This window comes from Arvicanthis niloticus, chromosome 4 (assembly GCF_011762505.2).
Source record: "Arvicanthis niloticus isolate mArvNil1 chromosome 4, mArvNil1.pat.X, whole genome shotgun sequence".
NCBI classification, from domain to species: Eukaryota; Metazoa; Chordata; class Mammalia; order Rodentia; family Muridae; genus Arvicanthis; species Arvicanthis niloticus.
The window spans coordinates 2,454,706-2,476,301 of record NC_047661.1 but is presented as its reverse complement, the minus strand read 5'-3'; the positions used below and the strand labels follow the sequence as shown (position 1 = coordinate 2,476,301).

At 38.8% G+C, this 21,596-nt stretch overlaps 1 long non-coding RNA gene across 4 annotated transcripts in view; it reads right to left on the bottom strand.

Annotated features, from left to right (window-relative positions):
- The window catches only part of LOC143441940 (uncharacterized), a 31,148-nt gene extending 9,918 nt beyond the window's left edge, over window positions 1-21,230 (bottom strand). For 2 of the 4 annotated variants that reach the window (XR_013109699.1, XR_013109698.1), the window contains exons 1-6: window positions 20,962-21,230; window positions 19,970-20,012; window positions 18,617-18,787; window positions 17,509-17,666; window positions 15,845-15,962; window positions 1,155-1,356 (exon numbers count right to left, since the gene is read on the bottom strand). This is a non-coding gene — a long non-coding RNA (uncharacterized LOC143441940). The remainder of the gene's footprint in view (window positions 1-1,154; window positions 1,357-15,844; window positions 15,963-17,508; window positions 17,667-18,616; window positions 18,788-19,969; window positions 20,013-20,961) is intronic. The other 2 variants (XR_013109702.1, XR_013109700.1) reach the window with 2 other exon arrangements.
- Window positions 21,231-21,596: the final 366 nt, after the last annotated feature.

The following is a 21,596-nucleotide window of genomic DNA, read 5'->3' as shown; positions in this document are numbered from 1 at the left end:
CCAGCAGAGAAATATTTTATCACAATTTATAGGCCTAGGTAAGGAAGGAGAGTCCCAAGTCAGAGATATAGACAAGCACTTCAAAAGGATTGTAGAAGGAAAGATAAACCTATACAGAAACAAGAAACACAAAGAATATCAAATAAACAAGACCAGAAAAGAAACTTTTCATGGCATACCACAGGTAAAATACTAAGCATACACAACGTTGGACCCTTAGATCCAAACCAGGAAGACGTGCTCCCAGAGAAACATTCATGAATATGGGGTTTGATACAAAAGCAAAAGGCTTATTGATTCCCACGCACTGGGGTCCCCCCAACACACACACAGGCTAGAGGAACCCAGAGCTAAAGCTAAGAGCAGTTTTTATATGGTTTTCACAAGGTTTACAAGAACAATCTTACAGTCACCTCTTAGGCAATGCTAACCAGAAATGCTTACCTCAAACAGCTGCTCCCACAGTTTCTTGGCAACTCATATTTGCACATTGTCTTATAACAATGAGTGTTAGCTAAGTGTATCTTACTGTAGCTCCTGTTTACCCAGGTTTATTGTGCTAAGGGCCCAGCTTCCTGATGACCTTTTAATCCTCTTATCTTGGGCCCTTCCTGGAATGTGTGTAAGTCTTTGGAATATGTTTCTCCCAGAACATGTCTCTGGAGAAGTTAATGTTTAGGCTGAGGCCTGAGCTTCCTTCAACAACAAAGAAAATAAATTGAAAGTTGTAAGAGAAAAAATACAAGTCACATATAAAAAGAAAACCCATCAAAATAAACAGCTCAATGGAAAGTTTGAAAGGCAAAGAACAATATATTCTAACCCTTGAAAGACTATCACAGCTGTGTCAGACTCTTGTGAGCCTAAGCTTACTGGGGACATCCTGAGTGATCCATGCAGAGCTGAGAATCGATGCAAAAAGCAAGAGAAATTTATTGTTCCAATGTGTTGGGGTTGCCCTGCACACAAAGGCGAGGCAGTGACCCGGGGGCAGCTCATTTGGCCAGCTTTTATACAGGTTTTAGGGCAGCAGCCATTAGGCACAATGTGATTGGCAGAACAGAGTGATTTTTTAAAACTGATTGATCTTTAGAGAATAAGGTGGCAAGGGTTGGTCCTGTGGAATATGTCTATGTGCTCTGGGCCTTCCTCACCTGCAGATGGGTTCCTTCACCTGTGGTCTAAGGAATGTTAACCAGCCTCTCCCATCCAGCAAATGTCCCATGACCTTTCCAAAGTTGCCGAGGTGACCAGGAATGTTAATTAGTCTCTCCCTGGGGAGGGGAGGCAAGTGTTCCAAAGCTCCTCAGCTGAGCTCTTCAGCTGAGCTAGAATATATCCAGCAAAACCATCTGCCTTAAATAAAAAAGAAAGAAAATCCTTCAATGATTCATTCAAACTAAAAGTTGTATATCTAACAAACAAAACCTAAAAAAACCACAGAAAGCAATATTTGAGGCTGAAGAGGAACTGAGCATAACAGAGACACTGTGGAAAGAAATGTGAAGCCATAGTTGTTAAAACACAAAATACCATGAACACCACCACCAAATATCAACAACACTTTGATCACAATTAACACACATATTCAAATCATAACTTTAAGTATCAGTGGTGTGGTATTTGAATTAGGAATGGCCCCCATAGGCTTATAGATTTGAATGGTTGGTCACCAGTGAGTGGCACCATTAGGAGGTGTGAGCTTGTTGGAGTAAGTTTGCCACTGAGGGTGTATACTATTTATCCCTTTAAATTTTTACTAATATTTACAGCAATGAAGACATGGGAGGCTAAAACTGAGGCAAAACCATGCTATCTTAGTGAGGTAACTACTTTCTTAACTATATACAAAATATCTTTTGTCAACCTGATGCTACAACTAAACTGCTAGCTCTTTAGAAATTTCTTTCTATCTGTATCATTCTACCCAATTAGTCTGTGTTTCCCTTGAGCTCCCCCATCCCAAGAAGGCTTTTTAGCTCTCCTTCCTAGAATCCCGTTTCAAGGGTGTCCTGCCAGCTGCTTCTCTGTTGTTCCTGAAAGCCCAAAGAGAAAATCTCTATCTCATCCATGAAGGCTTTTCTAAGCCAAAATAGAAGCTTATCAAAGGTCCAATTGCTTATCAAAGAAATCTTCCAGCTCCTCTGTTACACCCTTGGCAGACTGAACCATGTCACGGTCATGGGGTACAGGGCTCCAAGCTAAGTCAGTAGGGATGAACCATTTCACTTTTACAGTGGGGTAGCTCAAGGCTACCCAGCTGACTTTGCCTTAGGTCATAGAGCAAATTCCACAGGACCTCTCCCAAGCAACTTGCCTTAAAATAGGCAGGAATTTTTCATTCTTCGAATTCTTATCTAAGGAGTCTTTTAGAGGCACACCTAAACTGCTTCTCTTCAGGACACACTTAACTGCATCTTTCATCTGTTTAAGCTTTATATTTGACTCTACAGCTTGTCCCTCCCAGAGTTACTCCTTAGTTACTTCCTAGCAACAGTTAATCAAAGGTTAGTCTGATTGTTCCAGATGTACTTTTAGACTGTTTGTGATTATATGATCTTGCTTCAGAGCACCCGCCTGTTTGCGTACAATACTCATTCAATTAGATCCTTGCCAGGATGGACACTCCCTCACTTGTTCCCATTTCTTATAAAACCTTGTCCTGCTGAGAGTTTGGGGCTGCTTCACCAAACTGTCCCATGAGTCAGTGGAATTCGAGTTTGTAATAAAAAGACCCTAATGTGATTGCCTGGGAGTCAGCTCCTGGTTGGTTTGTTGGGCTTGCAAATGAGGCACGGCACATATAGCTCTCTCTGCCTGCTGTCTGCTGATCAAGATGTAGAACTCTTCCTACTCCAGTATGATGTCTGTTTGCCTGCTGCTGTTGGACTGTAAAATCCAAATCCAGGGGACATGGTGCTCCCCAGAAACTCACTGGGACAGGATTTACTGCAATAACATGAGTTTGGGTGAGGGTCATTGTTTAGGGCTATCTTACTATGGGATCTTTACTGTCTAAGACCTTCCCACTGTCATAATCTTATCACCCTAGACCATCCCACTGTCATAATCAGCTCCAAGGAAATGCCAGACGTTCTTTAAGTTCCTGGGACCTGAGACCTGTGAATGTCCTTTCTTAACCTTGTACTGACTAGACTTTCTAAAACAGCAGGTAATTTCCTGGGTTTGGCTCCCGGCAGTTTAATGGTGCACCAGGGTTCCCTTGCACCAGGGTTCCCTTGCATCATAGGCAAGAGAACCCCAAGTTGAGGTTAAGAGCAGTTTTTATATAGTTTAAGGGGTGTACTACAGAAACAGTGACTAGGCACAATATGATTGGCAGTACTTTTAAAAGTGACTTTTAAAGTGATTGGTCTTTGGGGAATGAGGTAGCAAGGACCTCCCTTGTCTGTAAGAGTCAAAGGTTGGTCCATCCTGCAGAATGTGTCTACATGCTTTGGGCAATCCTCACATGCAGTTGGGTTCTCTTCCCTGTGGTCTGAGGAATGTTAATCCCTTCTTCCTCTGAATGTTAATCCAGCAGGGTAATCCAGTAGGTGTCCTTGGACTAAGGAATGTGCTCTTCCCAGGATGCGTCGTGGGGCAGTTAAAAATTAACTTTAACTAAAAATTAAGTTTAACTGAGTTCTTACACTCCCATGGTTCCCACCATGATGAGAATGGACTAAACCTCTGAACCTGTAAGTCTGAGCCCAACTAAATGTTTTACTTCATGAGAATTACCATGGTCATCTTGTCTCTTCATGGCAATAGAACATTGACTAAGACAAATACCTCCAATTCTCCAATCCAAAGACACAGGCTGACTGTAGAGTCACAGAACACCCCAGATAGCCAAAACAATCCTGAACAAGAACAACAATGCTGGAGGATTACCATTCCTGTTGTGCACAGATTTCAGGGTCCCCAAAGACCACAGGAGTCCAAATCTGTATGCAAAAGCAAAGAGGTTAAGCTTGGACCCTCAGACTTCTCCAATGGAGCAGATGAGTGCTGAGAGCTAGAAGGCTGGTTTTTAAAATTAGTTTAGCAGGGAATTGGGGGGTAGGGGGGGAGTGTGGCTCTAGCCTAGCCATTACCTTATTTGGTAAGGGGCATCCTGGCTCACAGGAATTGATCAGTGATGACTTCAGCCAACTTGAGCAATTTATCTATAACCTCTATAATTTTAGGCACTTTTTCTCTTTTCCCTGACTGGCTCAGCCCAGGGCAGTTTCTTCCTGGCATTTTTATTAACCAGAGTTCAAGTTCTGCACAAGCAGGTTCAAGATGGACAACTTACAAATTAGAGTTTCTTCCATTGCCTGCGTTTCTTATTCCCAATATTAAGTTGTTTTATACAGCTATAGTAATAAAAAGAGTATGGTCCACAAAACAGATGTGTAGATCAATGGAATTGTAGAGTGAAAAATTATAAAGGCCATTTTATGAAATATGTGTAGATTTTTGGCCTTACAGAACTTGGAACTGAAAATAAGATTTCAGGCCTTCACATTCCAGGTGAAGGACACTTGCTGGATTACATTCCCCAAGCCTCGCCCAAGGCAGGAAGGCATTCCTGACTACAGATAAAGATGCTGCCACCTAGGTGGGGCCATAGCCCTATAGCCGGAAAAAGTAAAGATAGTAATCTGAAATGGCAGGATAGGACACAATAGCATGGTAAAAACCACATTTTTGAGAAGAATGAGTGTGCAGAGTGATCTCACATGACTCTAGATCATTTGGGCTAGATTCTCTGAAATGTTCCACTGTTCTTGGTTACCCCTCCCTTGGTCTTCCCAGTGCTATGTTCAAAATTTGTAAAACAAACAATCATGTGTAAGCGCATGAAAATGCCTTCCTCCCCCAACCCCATGCTATAAAAGACCCTTTAACCCACCACTCCGGGCCAAAACCCTGCTCTTGGAGCTAAAGAGCTTATCGTTTTGACCACTGGCTCCTCCCCTAATAAACCTCTGCTGATTGCATCCAGGTATGGTTTCTTGTGATTTTTGGGTGGCCGAAATGTCCTAAGACTTGAGGAAGGGTCTCCGGAGTTTGGAGCTCTTCAGAATAAGACCAAAAACTCCAAAATAAATATATGTAGCTTCAGCTATTTAATATCTGGCAAAGTTGCCAAACAAAACCATAAACAGGGAAAATCATCTTTGTTAGTATTCTGTCTAAACTCCACCTCCACAGTTATCTGGCAACAGACAGGTAGGCCTGGTCTACTATAAAAGGGGCTGCTTGCCCCCTCCTCTCTCTCTTACCCTCTTACTCTCTTGCCTCTAGCTTCTCTGTCCCCTCCCACCTCCCCCTTCTCTTCCTCTCTCCACGTGGTCATGGCCGGCCTCTACTTCTCTTCTTCCTCTCTTTTTCTTCCATCTTCTTGCCCCCACCTTTGCCCTATCTCCTGAATAAACCTTCCCTGCCCCTTGGAACCCTGTGGTCTGTTCTGAGCTGCACGGACATCTAATGCGGACATCTAACAATCTTTAGCCAATTTGCTAGGGAACCTGGATGTCCATATTCAGAAAAATAAAATTAGATCTGCATCTATCACTGCACACATTCTCTAAATAGATTAAAGACCCAAATGTGAAACCAGAAACACTGAAACTGAAGGAAACATAAGAAATGCCCTATGTGATGTAGACATGGAAACGGACTTTCTGACTAGGACTCCCTCTGCCCAAGAACTTAGGCCCATAACTGACAACTGGGACTTCATAAAACTACAAAGCCTCAGCACAGCTAAAGAAACAATCAGCCAGATGAAGAGGGAGCCCACAGAATGGAAAAGAATCTTGGCCAACTCTCTATCTGACAGAAGATTAGCTAGAATGCATAAAGAGCTTAAAAACAAATAAAACAAAGAAAGAAACAAATCAAAAACCAAATGTTTCATTCAGAAAATGGGCCTGGCACCTAACAGAGAGCTCTCAAAAGCAAAGGGGGAAAAAGGCTAAGAAATATCTCCAAAACTTTCCATCATCTCTAGCAATTAGGAAATGAAAATCAAAACACCTTAAAGATTTCATCTTACCCCTATCACAGTGGAAAAGTTCATCAAAACAGCTGACAACAAATGCTGTAAGGGACATAGGTGGAAAAGGGAACCCTTGTTCACTCTTGGTGGTATTGCAGATTTGTAAAGTGATTACAGAAATCAGTGTAGAAAATCATCTAAAGTCTAGAAATGAGGCTATCAAATGACCCATTTGTAGCACTTCTTGATATATGCCCGAGGGACTTGATAGCCTATCCCATGTGCTCAGTCATGTTCATTGATGCTTTATTCACAATAGCTAGGAAATAGAAATGCCATTCAATCGTTGAATGAATGATAAAAATGTTGTACATATACAACATGAAAAACTATTCAGCTGTGGAGAAAAATGAATCATAGATTTTACATGTAAATGAGCTGAAAAGGTCACATTGAATGAGATAACCCAAATTCAGAAAGTCAAACATCACATATTGTCTCTTATTGGAGGCTCATAGCTCCAAGACCTCAGATGTGAGTACAAATGCTGCAGTAACTGTAGAAGTAGGGGAGAAGCAAGGGGAGCAATGGAAAGGAGACAAACACAGTCTAAGTGACCTGACCATGGAAACGGGGAAAGAGAAGCTCTTTAGAGATGAGTCAGGGAGGTAAATACAGAAAAAGGAGATGGGAGGGTAAAGGATTTGGCAAAAGTCATAAGCTATCATACTATTAGTTATTTGCCCATAAAAGTTCTACAACATGCATAATTCTGTCTATTAATATTCATATATAGTTTAAATGAATTCTTCTTACTTAGGCTGACAACGTTTCTTCAAAGAGCCAAAGACCACCTGACCAAACAGCCTGTATCAGACATGAGAAGCCTTGTTCTGGGTTTGGTTAGGGCTGTCCAAGATACTCCTTAAACATACAACCTTTTGCTATGCATGGCTCTTGATTGATCCCAGAGTTGAAGGTTACCTTCTAGCACAATTGTGAAGTAGCTAAAGCTTTCCTGGATCCAGGATCCAGACCCAGGCAAAGACTTTACCCTCCTTCTCAGAAAGTGCTTAACTGTTATCTGGAAGAGCCAGGAGATTGGTTGGGGCTTTTGTTCTTGTTGAGATTTATTTGGCGAAATAAAGTGTACATAACCACCAACAGTATTTAAAGTACATGGCAAGGCTCAATGTTTGCTTCAGTTTTTGTCAGCAATTAGTCAATGCATTGTTGCTGAATCATATCACAGCAAAAAACTGTAGACACCGTGGAACACAGTAATCTGAAAAGTTTGGTTCTCCACCCCTGTCCCCCATCCCCCTGCAAGAATTCCTCTCAGGTAAAGCTAGATTTTTGTCTTGCAATAGAAAAGTATTTTAATAGGAGCTACCATTAAGCTGAGTTGGTGTTTGTTTAAGAGCATGTTTAGCAGAGGTCTTAAACACAGTGAGTAATAGAAAAGGAGACACCAATGAAAAGGGTGGAGCCCACATGAGTTCAGGCTCTTAGAGGGGTTTTTACTTTATTATCTTTAAAATGGTTTTATAAGTTTGATTGTTGAAAAGGCAGTTTACAACAAAATTTAATAGTTAATCAAGACTTAAAAAATTCTAACAATGGTATTGTGTGGGTGCACGTGTGTGTGTGTGTTTGTGCATGTATGTGTGTGTGCGCGTGTGTGTGTTTCGGTGTGTATAAGTGCCTGCTTGTCTGTGTCATGGGATGTGTGTGAAAGTTGAAGAAGAACTTGCAGGGGTCAGTTCTCTTCCTCTCTGAGTTCTGGGAAGTGAACTCAGGTTAGCAGGCTTCACAGCAATTGTCTTTACCCATTTAGCTTGCTGGCCCCCAAAGCTTAAATTTAAGTAAGTTTAAAATACAGAAAAATATGAGTTGATTTTCTTGTTTTATTCTATCTTAAAGGCTTCTCTTATAATTTCAATTGTGAGCTGGTCATAGGAGGTGAATTGTTTCGATATAAGGATAACTGAGGGGAGTTAATAGGTTAATACTCAGCTAACAATACTTTGCACAGCTCTGCCTGACTTTTGGAAGGGCTGCCATCAACCAGGATAACAAGTCCCAGAGGCCTCCTACTTCCAGGGACTGCTAGGCTAAGCCCACACCAGAGACAACCAGGTGGCTAAAGGCAAGCATAAGAACACAAGAAAAAAAAAAAAAAAAAACAAACAGTGCAATATGGCAACATCAGAATCCCAGCTCTCCTACTACAGCAAGCCCTGGATATCCTAACACACCTGAAGAGCAAGAATATGTATGACCTTAAATCTCATTTTATGAAGATAACAGAAGCCTTTAAAGAGGAAATAAAGAAAACCCTTAAAGAAACACAGAAGACTACAATCAAACAAGTATGGGAAATGAATAAAACTCTTCAAGATATAAAAATAGAAATAGATTATATATAAATAATTAAAATTGATTAATAAAGAAAACATAAACAGAGGCAATCTTGGAGATGGAAAACTTAGGAAAGAGAACAGGAACTACAGACACAAGCATCACCAACAGAATACAAGAGATGTAAGAGAGAATCTCAGGCATAGAAGATACAATAGAGGAAATTGATATATTAGTCAAAGAAAATGTCAAATCTAAAAAGTTTCTAATGCAAAATATCCAGGAAATATTCAACACTATGAAAAGACCAACCCTAAGAACAATAGGACTAGAAGGAGAAGACTCCAAGTTTAAAAGCCAAGAAAATATCTTCAACAAGATAACAGACAAAAACTTCCCTAACCTAAAGAAAGAGATGACTATAAATATAGAAGAAACTTACAGAATACCAACTAGATTGGACCAGAAGAGAAAAGCCTTCTACCACACAATAGTTAAAACACTAAATGTACATAACAAAGAGAGAATATTAAAAGCTATAAGGGGAAGAGGTCAAGTGACATACAAAGGCAGCCCTACTAAAATTACACATACTTCTCTAAAAGCCAGAAGGTCCCAGAGACCACAGATGTCAGCCCAGACTACTATACCCAAGAAAACTTTCAGTCACCATATATAGAGAAACCAAGATATTCCATGACAAAACCAATTTTAAACATTATCTTTCTACTAATCCACTCCTACAGAAGACACTAGAAGGAAAACAACACAAGAAGGGTAACTATACCCAAGAAAATTCAAGAAATTAATCATCTCACAGCAAAAACAAAAGAAGAGAATCTCACACACACAATACCACCAGCAACATCAAAATAACAGAAACAATTATAGGTCATTAATATCTCTCAACATCAATGGACTCAATTCATCAATAAAAAGACACAGGCTCACATATTGGATGTATAAGCAGGATCCATTATTCTGCATCATAAAAGAAACACCTCAGGAACTCAGATAAATGCTACCTCAGAGTAAAGAGCTAGAAAATGTTTTCTAAGTAAACAAACCCAAGAAACAAGCTGAAGTAGACATTCTAATATCTAAAACGTAGACATTCAAGCAGAAGTTATGAAAAGAAATGGGGAAGGACACTTCATATTCATCAAAGGAAAAATTCACCAAGTTGAAGTCTCAATTCTGAACACTTATGCTCTAAATGCGAAGGCACTCTATTTGTCAAAGAAATTTTACTAAGCTCAAATCACACATCAAACCCCATACAATAATAATGGGGGACTTCAATACCTCACTCTCACCAATGGACAGATCTCAAAACAGAAACTAAACAGAGAAAAAATGAAACTAACAGAAGTTATGAACTAAATGCATCTAACAGATATCTACAGAACCTTTTACCTCAATCAAAAGAATATATCTTTGACTCAGCATCTCACAGAACCATCTCCAAAACTGACTATATAATAGGACACAAAGCAAGTCTCAATGGATACAAGAAGATTGAAATAACCCCTTGCATCTTATTAGTTCACAATGGATTAAGGTTGGACTTCAACAATGACAGAAACAACAGAAAGTCAACAAACTCATGGAAACTGAACAACTCTCTACTCAATAATCACACTGTCAGGGAAGAAATAAAGAAAAAAATTAAAGACTTTCTAGAATTAAAATTAAGGCACAACATACCCAAACTTAAAGGACACAATGAAAGCAGTGCTAAAAGGAAAGTTCATAGCAAAGTGCCTTCATCAAGAAATTGGAGAGATCTCATACTATGACTTTAACAGCATACCTGAAAGCTCTAGAAAAAGAAAAAACAAAAACAAACAAAACAAAAGAAGCAAATCCATCCAAGAGGCTTACATGGCAGAAAGTAATCAAACTCAGAGCTGAAATCAATTAGAAACAAAGAGAACAATACAAGGAATCAACATAACCAAGAGCTGGTTCTTTGGAAAAAAAAAAAAAACTCAATAAAACACTCAAACCTTTAGCCAAACTAACTAAAAAACACAGAGAAAATATCCAAATTAACAAAATCTGAAATGAAAAGAGAGACATAACAACAGAAACTAAAGAAATTTTTTTAAAAAGCCCATTAGGTCTTACTTCAAAAGCCTGTACTCCACAAAATTTGAAAATCTAAATGAAATGGATGATTTTCTAGACAGATGCCACTTATCTGTTACATCAAAATCAGGTAAACTATCTCAACAGTCTTATAACCCTTAAGGAAATATCAATATTCTTTAAAAGTCTCCCAACCAAAATAAGCTCAGGGCTAGATGATTTTAGACCACAATTCTACCAGACTTGCAAAGAACAGCTAATGCCAATACTACTAAAACTATTCCACAAAATGCATTTCTATTTCAATCTTCTTGTATCTGTTGAGGCTTGCTTTGTGCTAAATTCCTTCTATGAAGCTACAGTCACTCTGATACCTAGACCACACGAAGACTCAACAAAGAAAGAGTATTTCAGACCAATTTCTCTTATGAACATTGAGATAAATACTCAATAAAATACTTACAAACAGAATCTATGAATACATCAAAAACATCATTCACCAAGATCAAGTACACTTCATCCCAGGGATTCAGGAATAGTTCAATATATGAAAATCACTCAACATAATCCACTATATAAACAAACTAGAAGAAAAAAAACCCCACAAGATCATCTCTTTAGATGCTGAGAAAGCATTTGATAACATCCAATACCTCTTCATGTTAAAAGTCTCAGCAAGATCAGGGATACAAGATGTATACCTATTAATAAAAGCAATGTACAGCAAACCAACAGCCAACATCAAATTAAATGGAGAGAAACTTAAAGCAATCCTACTAACATCAGTAATAAGACAAAGCTGCTCACTCTCTTCCTATCTATTCAATTTAGCACTTGAAGTTTTAACAAGGGCAATAAGACAACAAAAGGAGATCAAGGGGATATAATCTGAAAAGGAAGAAATCAAAGTATCACTATTTGTAGATGATATGGTAGTATGCATGAGTGATTCCCAAAACTCTATTGGAGAACTCCTACAGCTGACAAACACCTTCATCAAAGTGGCTGGATACAAAATTAAATTGAAGAAATCTGTAGTCCTCCTTTATACAAGTGATAAAAAGGCTGAGAAAGAAATTAGAGAAACAACACACTTCATAATAGCTATAAATAATATAAAATATCTTGGTGTAACTTTAAAGAAGCAAGCAAAAAAAACAAAAACCTGTATGACAAGAACTTCAAGTCCCTGAAGAAAGAAATTGAAGAAGATATTAGAAGATGAAAAGATCTTCCATGTTCATGGATCAGCATAATTAACATAGTGAAAATCGTCATCTTACCAAAAGCAACCTACAGATTCTATACAATTCCCATCAAAATTGCAACACAATTTTTTATAGACATTGAAAGAGCAATTCTCAACTTCACATGGAAAAACAAAAAGCCCAGAATATCCAAAACAATACTGAACAATAAAAGTACATCTGGGGTATCACCATCCATGATCTTAAACTGTACTACAGAGCAATAATGATAAAAACTGCATGGATTGGTATAGAAATAGACATGTTGATCAATAAAATTAAACTGAACACCCAGAAATAAACACTTGTTTTTTGACAAAGAAACCAAAAACCATACAATGTATAAAAGAAAGCATCTTAAACAAATGGTACTGGTCTAACTGGATGTCTGAATGTACAAGAATGCAAAAGATCCATATTTATCACCCTGCACAAAACTCAAGTCCAAATGGATCAAGAACCTCATCATAAAACCATATATACTAAATTTAATAGAAGAAAAAGTGAGAAACAGCCTTAAAAGCACTGGTGCAGGAGAAAATTTCCTAACCAGAACACCAGTAGTTAAGGATCTAAGATCAATGGGACCTCTGGAAACTTAAAAGCTTCTTTAAGACAAAGGACACTGTCAATAGGACAAAATGACAACCAACAGATTGAAAAAGGATCTTTACCAACCCTATATTTGCCAGAGAGATAATACCTAAAATATATAAAGAACTCAAGAAGTTAGACTCCAACAACCTAAATAACCCAATTTAAAAAATGGTGTACAGGGATAGAGAGATGGCTCAGTGGTTAAGAGCATTGACTGCTCTGCCAGAGGTCATGAGTTCAATTCTCAGCAACCACATGGTGGCTCACAACCATCTGTAATGGAACCCAATGCACCCTTCTAGTGTGTGTCTGAAGACAGCTGCAGTGTACTCATACAAATAAAGAACAAAGAAATCTTTAGGAAAAAATGGTGTACAGATCTAAACAGAATTCTAAACAGTGGAATCTCAAATGACCAAGAAGCACTTAAAGAAACGTGCAAAGTACTTAATCATCAGGGAAATGCAAATCAGAACGACACTGAGATTCCATCTTACACCCATCAGTATGGCTAAGATCAAAAACTCAAGTGACAGCACAGGCTGGTGAGGATGCAGACAAAGGGGAACACCCCTCTAACTGCTGGTGGAATTACGAACTTGTATAATCACTCTGGAAATTAATCTGGCAGTTTCTCAGAAAATTAAAAATAGTCCTACCTAAAAACTAAGCTATACTGCTTCTGAGCATATACCCAAAAGATGCTGAACCATACCACAAGGACATGTGCTCCACTATGTTCGTAGTAGCTTTATTTGTAATATTCAGAAACTGGAAATAACACAGATGTCCATCAATGAAAAAATACAGAAAATGTGGTTCATTTCCTCAATGAAATAATATTCAGCTATTAAAAATCAAAGACATCAGAAATTTTTCAGGCAAATGGATGGAACTAGAAAATATCATCTTGAGTGAGGTAACTCAGACCCAAAAGAACATGCATGGTATGTGATCACTGATAAGTAGATATTAGCCATAAAGTACAGGATACCCATGATATACTCAACAGACCCAAAGAAGCTAAACAAGAAGGAAGAAACAAGGGAGTATGCTTGAATCTCACTTAGAAGGGGGCATACAATTCTCATAGGAAGCAGAGGAAGGGACGAAACTGGGTGGGAGATGAAGAGGGGAATGAGGGTGATGGTGTCAGGATCAGGTGTGGGGAGAGACTGGAGAAAAGACCAGAGGGCCAGGAGAAACTGCAATTGATGGTGGTGGTGGGGCATCTCTAGAAAGTACCAGAGACCTGGGATGGAGGAGGATCCCAGTAGTCAATTTGGGTGACTTTAGCTGAGAACATAGTAGTGGGGATATGGAACCTGGAAAGGCCATCTCCTGTAGTGAGGCAAGAACCCCCAGTGGGGGGATAAGGACATCAACCCACCACAAAGCTTTCAATCCAAAATTTGTCCTGTTTAAAAGAAATTCAGGGACAAAGAAACCAGAGACTGAAGGAATGTCCAACCAATAATCAGCCCAACTTGAGACCCATCCCATGTGTAACAATCCCAGACATTATTAATGATACTCTGTTATGCTTGCAGACAGTAGTCAGGCATGGCTGTGTACTGAGAGGCTTCACCCAGCAGATGACTGAAACAGATATAAAGACACATGGCCAAACATTGGATAGAGGTGGGGACTCTTATGGAAGAGTTGGGGGAAGGAAGGATTGAAGGCCCCAAAGGAGATATAGACTCCACAAGAAGACCAACAGAATCAACTAACCTGGATGCTTGGGAGCTCTCAGAGATTGAGCCACCAACTAATGAGCATACCTGAGCCGGACCGAGGCCCCAGCACAAATGTAGCGGGTGTGCTGCTCAGTCTCCATGTGGAGAGCCAAACAACTGGGGTAGCAGTACCGTCTCTATAAGGAAGTTGAGTCCCTACAGGTTGGATCAAGTAGGAAAATGGGGAGGGATTTATTAGACTGAAAAGTGTTGAGACAGAAGATTCCACCTGCAGGTCAGTTACCCTGCAGTCTAGAAGTTGTAGATACTACTCAAAGAGGTTTTGTTGATCCTCTAGTCAGAAGTGTCACAGAACCTATCAACCCACAGGTGTTATCAGTGAAATCAATCTTCCTGTCCAGAGCTTAGTCCATCTGAACCATTTAGGTCATCAACTCCTCAAGAATGAGGAAGGAGATCCCAACAGGATGGTCAATGAACTATTCCAAGAAGAGTCATGATTAAGTGTCTTTACAATCTAGGCTGTTGGTCACTCTCAAGTTACATCTCTAAATGTTATTCAAAACAACATTCCACTTCCAACACACACCCTCTCAACATTATTCAAAGAATATATCTTACACAACATAAAGTAAGTATGTTTTGGAAAGCATGCATTGCTTCTGTAGCCAATTTTAGATAGTAAATTGGAGTAGGACAGGGAAGACCAGATCTTCTCTCTGGAGATTTTCCTCTTATGTCATTGTAACTTCCTACCTTCTATTTTTGCCTCATTTCCACCCATGTATTTTTTTTTTAAAGCCATTGAGTTTTTAAAGTTATAATTATTTTATATATATATACGAGTATTGTGTAGCTGTCTTCAGACACACCAGAAGAGGGCATAGGATCCCACTATAGATGATTGCAAACCACTGTGCGGTTGCTGGGAACTGAACTCAGAACCTCTGGAAGAACAGTTAGTGCTCTTTACCACTGAGCCATCTCTCTAGGCCCCCACCTATGTATTTCTGTGTTTTATTACTATAAAAACTTAATGAAACTGTTAAGATAAAGTGGCTTTAGGAAAGGTCAGGTTACCCTGACCCCCACCCACACCTGCAGCCTCATCCTACATATTAACAAATGGTCTCTTCACTTCTGCAAAAGGATTCTTGTGAAGTGTTTTACAGATCAAAGGTCTGCTCCCTCCCTGCTGGGAGAGGATCAGATTGTATCTATTTTACAGATCAAAGGTCTCCTCCCTCCCAGTCTGTACCCATGTCATGTGATTCCAGCCTTTTGACTTTAAAAACCCATATGATTCCTTGCTAGACTCCCTTGCCTTTCTGAGGTGCTAGCCTGCTTGGTCAGTCATCTAAGTAAAGAACTCAGTATACTATTAATTTTCTTAATAAGCATGGTGCTCTATAACTTTCTCAAGTAAATTATTTCAGTCATACTTTAACATAGCACTTGAATAGTACTTGAATATTACTGTACTTGAATACAGTAACCTGAATTTGTCTTCTTGGGTCATTAATATTCATCCAGAATGAACTATATTTTATTCTCTTTTGGCTGTTTTTGTATCAACAGTTATATAAACCAGTCTCACAGCAACATAGCTCAATTCTAGATTCTCAGAATATATTTATTTTGAATAAAATAAAAAAAAGCACAAAGTAAAAACTGCTACTAGTTCTTTATTCTATAAACCATTACCTAAATATTATAAGTGCATCACCTTCAGTGACTAAGCATTTTAGTTCCTCTGCCCCCAACATCAGTTTAGAGTTTGTTTTTAAAATAGATTATTAACTTAATAAAAGCACAAAGTGCAAACTCCACAATCTACTGGTTCTATAACTTACAAATCATTACTCAAGTAGCCACAGTTGGACCAGCGAAAATATTACCATCTCTGTGTTGTTGACTGTCGCTGGACATCTGCCATTCTCACAGAAAGTGAGAAGTTATTTCCTTGGGTACCTGTAATGAATACATGACATTTTACAAAAATTTATTATTGAACTAAAAAAAAGTGGTTAACAAAGATGAAAGCACAACAAAGACATGAAAAGAGATAGCAATACTGGAAGTAGAATTAAAACAAATATTGTGAATCGGTAGAAGAAATACCTGATTGTGGGAATATGGACACTGTCTCCATTTGAGATATCCAGGGGAAAAGCTCAGCTTATCAATATAAATAAGTAAAATGCTTGTGATGAAATAAATAAAGGTATTTTGATGAATATGCCATCAACAGAGAATTTCATTTAAAGATAACCATAATTATACACATTTCACTAATAATGAGTGTGCTGGAGAAAACATGTTGGGATTTTTTATAATCCATATTTAGGAAGGGGCAGAGCAATTCACCAAAGCATAGAAAAAAAAAATATATAGTCTAGATTGTAAGGAATGGGAAAATATTGTTCTTAGACTGCAAGGTTAGGACAAGTACAGATGTCCCTACTTAGGTTCATGACAGACCCTACCTTTATTCGTTGTAGCTAGGAAACGTAGGCAGAGGAGTACAGTACAGGCATGAATGACTAAGTAGAAAGATTGTAGTTGGGCAGAACACTGTATGTACTTGATAGTTAGATTTAACTGTCAACTTGGCACAACCTAGAATCAACTGGAAAGAGAATTTCAATAAGGGATTGTCTACATTGTATCAGGGAATTGAGTTAATTGATAGAAGAAGACACAGACAACTGTGGGTAGCACGATTCCCTAGGTAGGGGATCCTAAACTACATAAAAATAGCAAAATTGAGTCAATCACAAGCAAGTGAGCAATTGCACATTTATTTATTCATTTTTCCCTAGTCATGTCTATGGATGTGATGTTACTAAGCTGTTTGAAGTTCCTACCTTGATTTCTCTGAAATAATCAACTATAACTGGGAATTGTAAGTTAAAATAAACTCTTTCTATCCTTAGTTACTCCTTGTTAAGACATTTTATCACAGCTACAGAAATGAGGGAAGAACAGTGTGTGAGCCTACTCTTTCTTTTAAATAAGCAGACCTCCTCTAACTCTGGCTGATGCCATTATATTGTGGTAAGACTAAGATCTGGTTACACTGGGCTGCTGGCACTAAAAGCAGCCAGTTGCTGGAGGGGAGTGAATAGCACAGCAGTTAGGGGTTCGTGAGTGTACTAGTCAAGGTTCTCAAGAGTTACAGAACTTATGGAATGAATATCTCTCTCTCTCTCTCTCTCTCTCTCTCTCTCTCTCTTCATTTCTCTTTCTTTCTATATAGCATATATTGTGTATATATATGATATATGTATCACAAATATATGATAGATATATGTCATATAACATATATAGAGGTATACCATATATATACAGATAGATGGATGGAATTTAGTGGAACAACTTACAGGTTGCAGGCCAACTAATTCAACAAAGGCTAGCTGTAAATAGAAAGTCCAAGATCTAGTAATTGTTCAGTCCCACAAAGCTAGAAGTAATGAGTGTGCTAGCAAGGTGAGGGCAATCAGGCAAAGATAAAAACCATTTTTCTTCCACGTCCAGTAGAAGGTGTGGCCCAGATTAAAAGTAATCTTCCTGCCTCAAGATCTGGATCGTAAGCCTGTGTCTTCACTCCTCGAGGTCCAGATCAGAGTCGTGTCTTCCAACCTCAAAGGTCCAGACTAGAAGTGAGTTTACCTGCTTTAAGACAAATAGAAAATCTCTCACAGGTGTGCCTTTCATTTATGGATTGTAGTTCATTCCAGATGTAGTCAAGTTAATATTGAAGAAGAGTCATCATAGTGAGTGAGGTAGGATAACTAGAGTTCCACAGAGCTGCCAGTAGCTACCAGATCCACCTGCTCAGAGCAGAGCTACTGAGGAGAGTTGGTTTTGCTGACGACGCTCAGAGCCATTAATATTGAGAAGTTGTACTTGGCTTATTTATATTTCTACCCAAAATGGCCATAAGCTCCCTAGGCCAACTGGTAACAAGAATTGCTATTTAAATGCTCTGAGTATGTTCTTTTACAAACAGATGAAAGTACTTTAGTTTTCCCCAGGTGAGGATTTAACATTTGTTATTCATCGATGCTTTCCCACCTTTTAAAATTTTTGTAATTAATTTTCTAATGGATTTCATTATGGCATTTAAATGCATGTATAGTAGGACACTTTGTTCTCATTAATTCCCCTTTTAATTTCGCCTATTCCTTAAGTTTTAATCTTCTAATATTTTGAATTCTTTATAAATTTAACTGCTATTAATGATCCTTTATTAGTTCTTGATTATTTTATGCAGTGCATAAACTCCTCCACTCTGCCTTGATTCACTTCCTGTTCCCTACCCATCTAAATTTGTATTCTCTAAAGAAAAAAAAATTAAATTCAATTTGTGCTGCCCATATACTTTTACATGTGTGGTTGGTTGATCCACCAGTGACCACACATTAAATAAAACTGACTCACCCTGAACCAGCAATTATCAACTGCTTAATAGATCCTCAGTTAGGGGTGGGATTTGAGGACTACCTCCTCTCGATGCTGGGATTTTGTCTGGCTTGAGCTTGCATAATTCTTACTCATTTTGTCAAAAATTACTGTGAGTTCATATGTACAACTACCCTTTTTTGTCCAGAAAGCACTGTTACCTTGTAGTCATCGACTCTGGCTCTTATACTCTTTCTTCTCCATCTTCCAGAATGATCCATGAGCTTGGGAATTGGGTTGGGTAATATAAATGTTCTACGTATGGCTAAAAATTCTGCACTTTCTTATTCTTTGTACCTTGACTAGCTGTGGGGCTTTGTGATCATCATCACCTATAGGGAGAGAAAACGTTTCTTAAAGTAAAGATTGAAAAATACGGAGGCCTGACGCAGACCCCCGCCTGGTCTGCTCTTGTGTGGACACCGGATCCCACCCGAGACATCCTAGAGGGTCCACTGAACCCAGAGCAGTAGGTAAGAACACCCACACGCTGCCCTATGCCCATAGCTGGGTGTAGGGAGCGCTCAGATTTCAGCAGACACCACAACCCTCCCCCTGCAGAATACCACTCCCCTTCTGCCCCTCTTTCGGATCTGAGGCCTGGCGTAGAACCCTGCCTGGTCTGCTCCTGTATGGACACGGGATCCCTCCCAAGACATCCTAGAGGGTCCACTGAACCCAGAGCGGCAGAACTCAGAGTGACAGACAACATATCCTGAGACATCCTAGAGGAGCCACTGCACTCAGATCAGTGGACACCTTATCCTGAGACATCCTAGAGGAGACACTACACCCAGAACAGTGGACACCTAGCTGGTCTGCTACCTTGGAGACACCATATCCTAAGACATCCTAGAGGAACCACTCAGAGCAGCTGGAGAAGATCACAGAGACATCTGTACCCCAAGAAGATCAGACACAAGCAAGATAACTGGAAAGACAGGCTTCAGTCAGAGACAGTGAGTACAGGTAGCACTAGAGTTAACAAGATGGTGAAAGGCAAGCCCAAGAACATAAGCAACAGAATCCAAAGTTACATGGCATCATCAGAACCCAGTTCCCCCATCATAGCAAGCTCTGAACACCCCATCACACCAGAAAAGCCAGATTCAGAATTAAAATCACTTCTCATGATGATGATAGAAGACTTTAAGAAGAACACACATAACACTCTCAAATAATTTAAGGAGAACATAGGTAGACAAGTAGAAGCCCTTAAAGAGGAAACACAAAAATCCTTTAAAGAATTGCAAGAAAACACAACCAAACAGGTGAAGGAATTAAAAGAAACCATCCAAGATCTAAAAATGGAAGTAGAAACAATAAAGAAATCACAAAGGGAGACTATCGTGGAGATAGAAAACCTAGGAAAAAGATCAGGAGTCATAGACACAAGTATCACCAACAAGAGATAGAATACAAGAGATAGAAGAGAGAATCTCATGTGCAGAAGATACCATGGAAAACATTGACACAACTGTCAAAGAAAATGCAAAATACAAAAAGCTACTAACCCAAAACATCCAGGAAATCCAAGACACAATGAGAAGGCCAAACCTAAGGATGATAGATATAGATGAGGGTGAAGTCTCACAACTTAAAGGACCAGTAAATATCTTCAACACAATTATAGAGGAAATAATCAGATTTTTTTTTTTACAGGGGAGATAAATGAAAGAGGTTGAAGGGGAAAACAGAGGGAATTATATAATCATATTTTAATTAAAGAACAAAAAATATGTGAATTGTAAATCTATATATGTACATTGAATATTGATGTCCTTGGTTTCATAAAACAAGCACTGGTGAACATAAAGATGCAATATCAAGAAAAAAACAAATCAATAAAGAAACCAGAACACCATTACAGATCAAACATCCTAAAACATCTACAGCAGCAGTTCTCAACCTGTTTGTTGCAACCCCTTTAGGAGTTGAATGATCCTTTCACAGGAGTCTCCAAAGACCATGGAAAAACATAGATAGTTACATTTCAATTTATAACAGTAGCAAAATTACCATTACCAGATCACAATGACATATACTAAAAAATAATTATCAAAACTCAACAGATATGTATATATTAAATAATACACATTTTAATGATAAATTGGTTCTTTAAAAGCTTGATTTATAAGTGTATTTAGTCAAAGGAAATGAAAACAAAGTTTACCAGAATGAGTAAAACACAAGGAAAGCAATTCTTGAGTGGCAAGGTATAGCAATGGGTGCCTACATTTTAAAAAAATCACAAAATTAATAGAAGAAATAATAAACCATCAAAGATTAAATTAGTGAAATAGAGCCCAAAATAGCAGTGGATCGATGAAAGATTTGGTTCTTTAAAAAAAGAAACAAGATTGAAAAACTCTTAGTCAAACTAACCAAATTGAAGAGATCCTGGAAATGGCAGAGAACTAAAACCTTATTTCTGCATAGGCTGAAAAGACTCTCATGAATTTGGGACTGACCTGAACTACTACACAGTATCCTAGTAAATCCTTACCTAGACACACTAACAAAGTGGAGTCGTCATTCTGGGATGAGGAGAGCCTCAGGGACATGTCATCTGAATTCCTGGTTTGGTTTGGTTTAACTTCATTTTCACCATGGATAGAGTCTACTTGGATTGCCATCTGTCCATCCATCTATCTGTCCAGACCTAGCCTTTCGCTTTGCCTCCAGTCATTTGATCATATGCTTCACCTCTATGGCTTCCAGAGTCCTGCACCTTGCCGTTCCAGTTTGACTCAACTCTAAAGCCAACCTAAACCTTATGACCCTGCAGCCAGGCTCTGCTGAAGCAGCTCTCGAAGTGGATTGCTTAATATCTTATCTAGCCACTGCAGTGCCTTTTTGTATCACTTCTCTGTCTCTGCCTTCAATAAGACCTGTTTGCAGTTTGCTGCAACCCATTTAACCTCTGTAACCATTCTGCCATTGAAAGAATAAATTGTAAAAATGAAATTTTAGGTCTCAAAATTAGGTTTCTTAGGTTCAGAGTTTCAATTTACATAGGTTTCTTAGGTTCAGAGTTTCAATTTACACTCAAGTGTTAGCTGCCCCTGGGGTGCATTCCAAGGGCTTAAATAAACATTTCAAAGGCACAAAAGACCCAAGATAGAGGCAATAAAATACCTG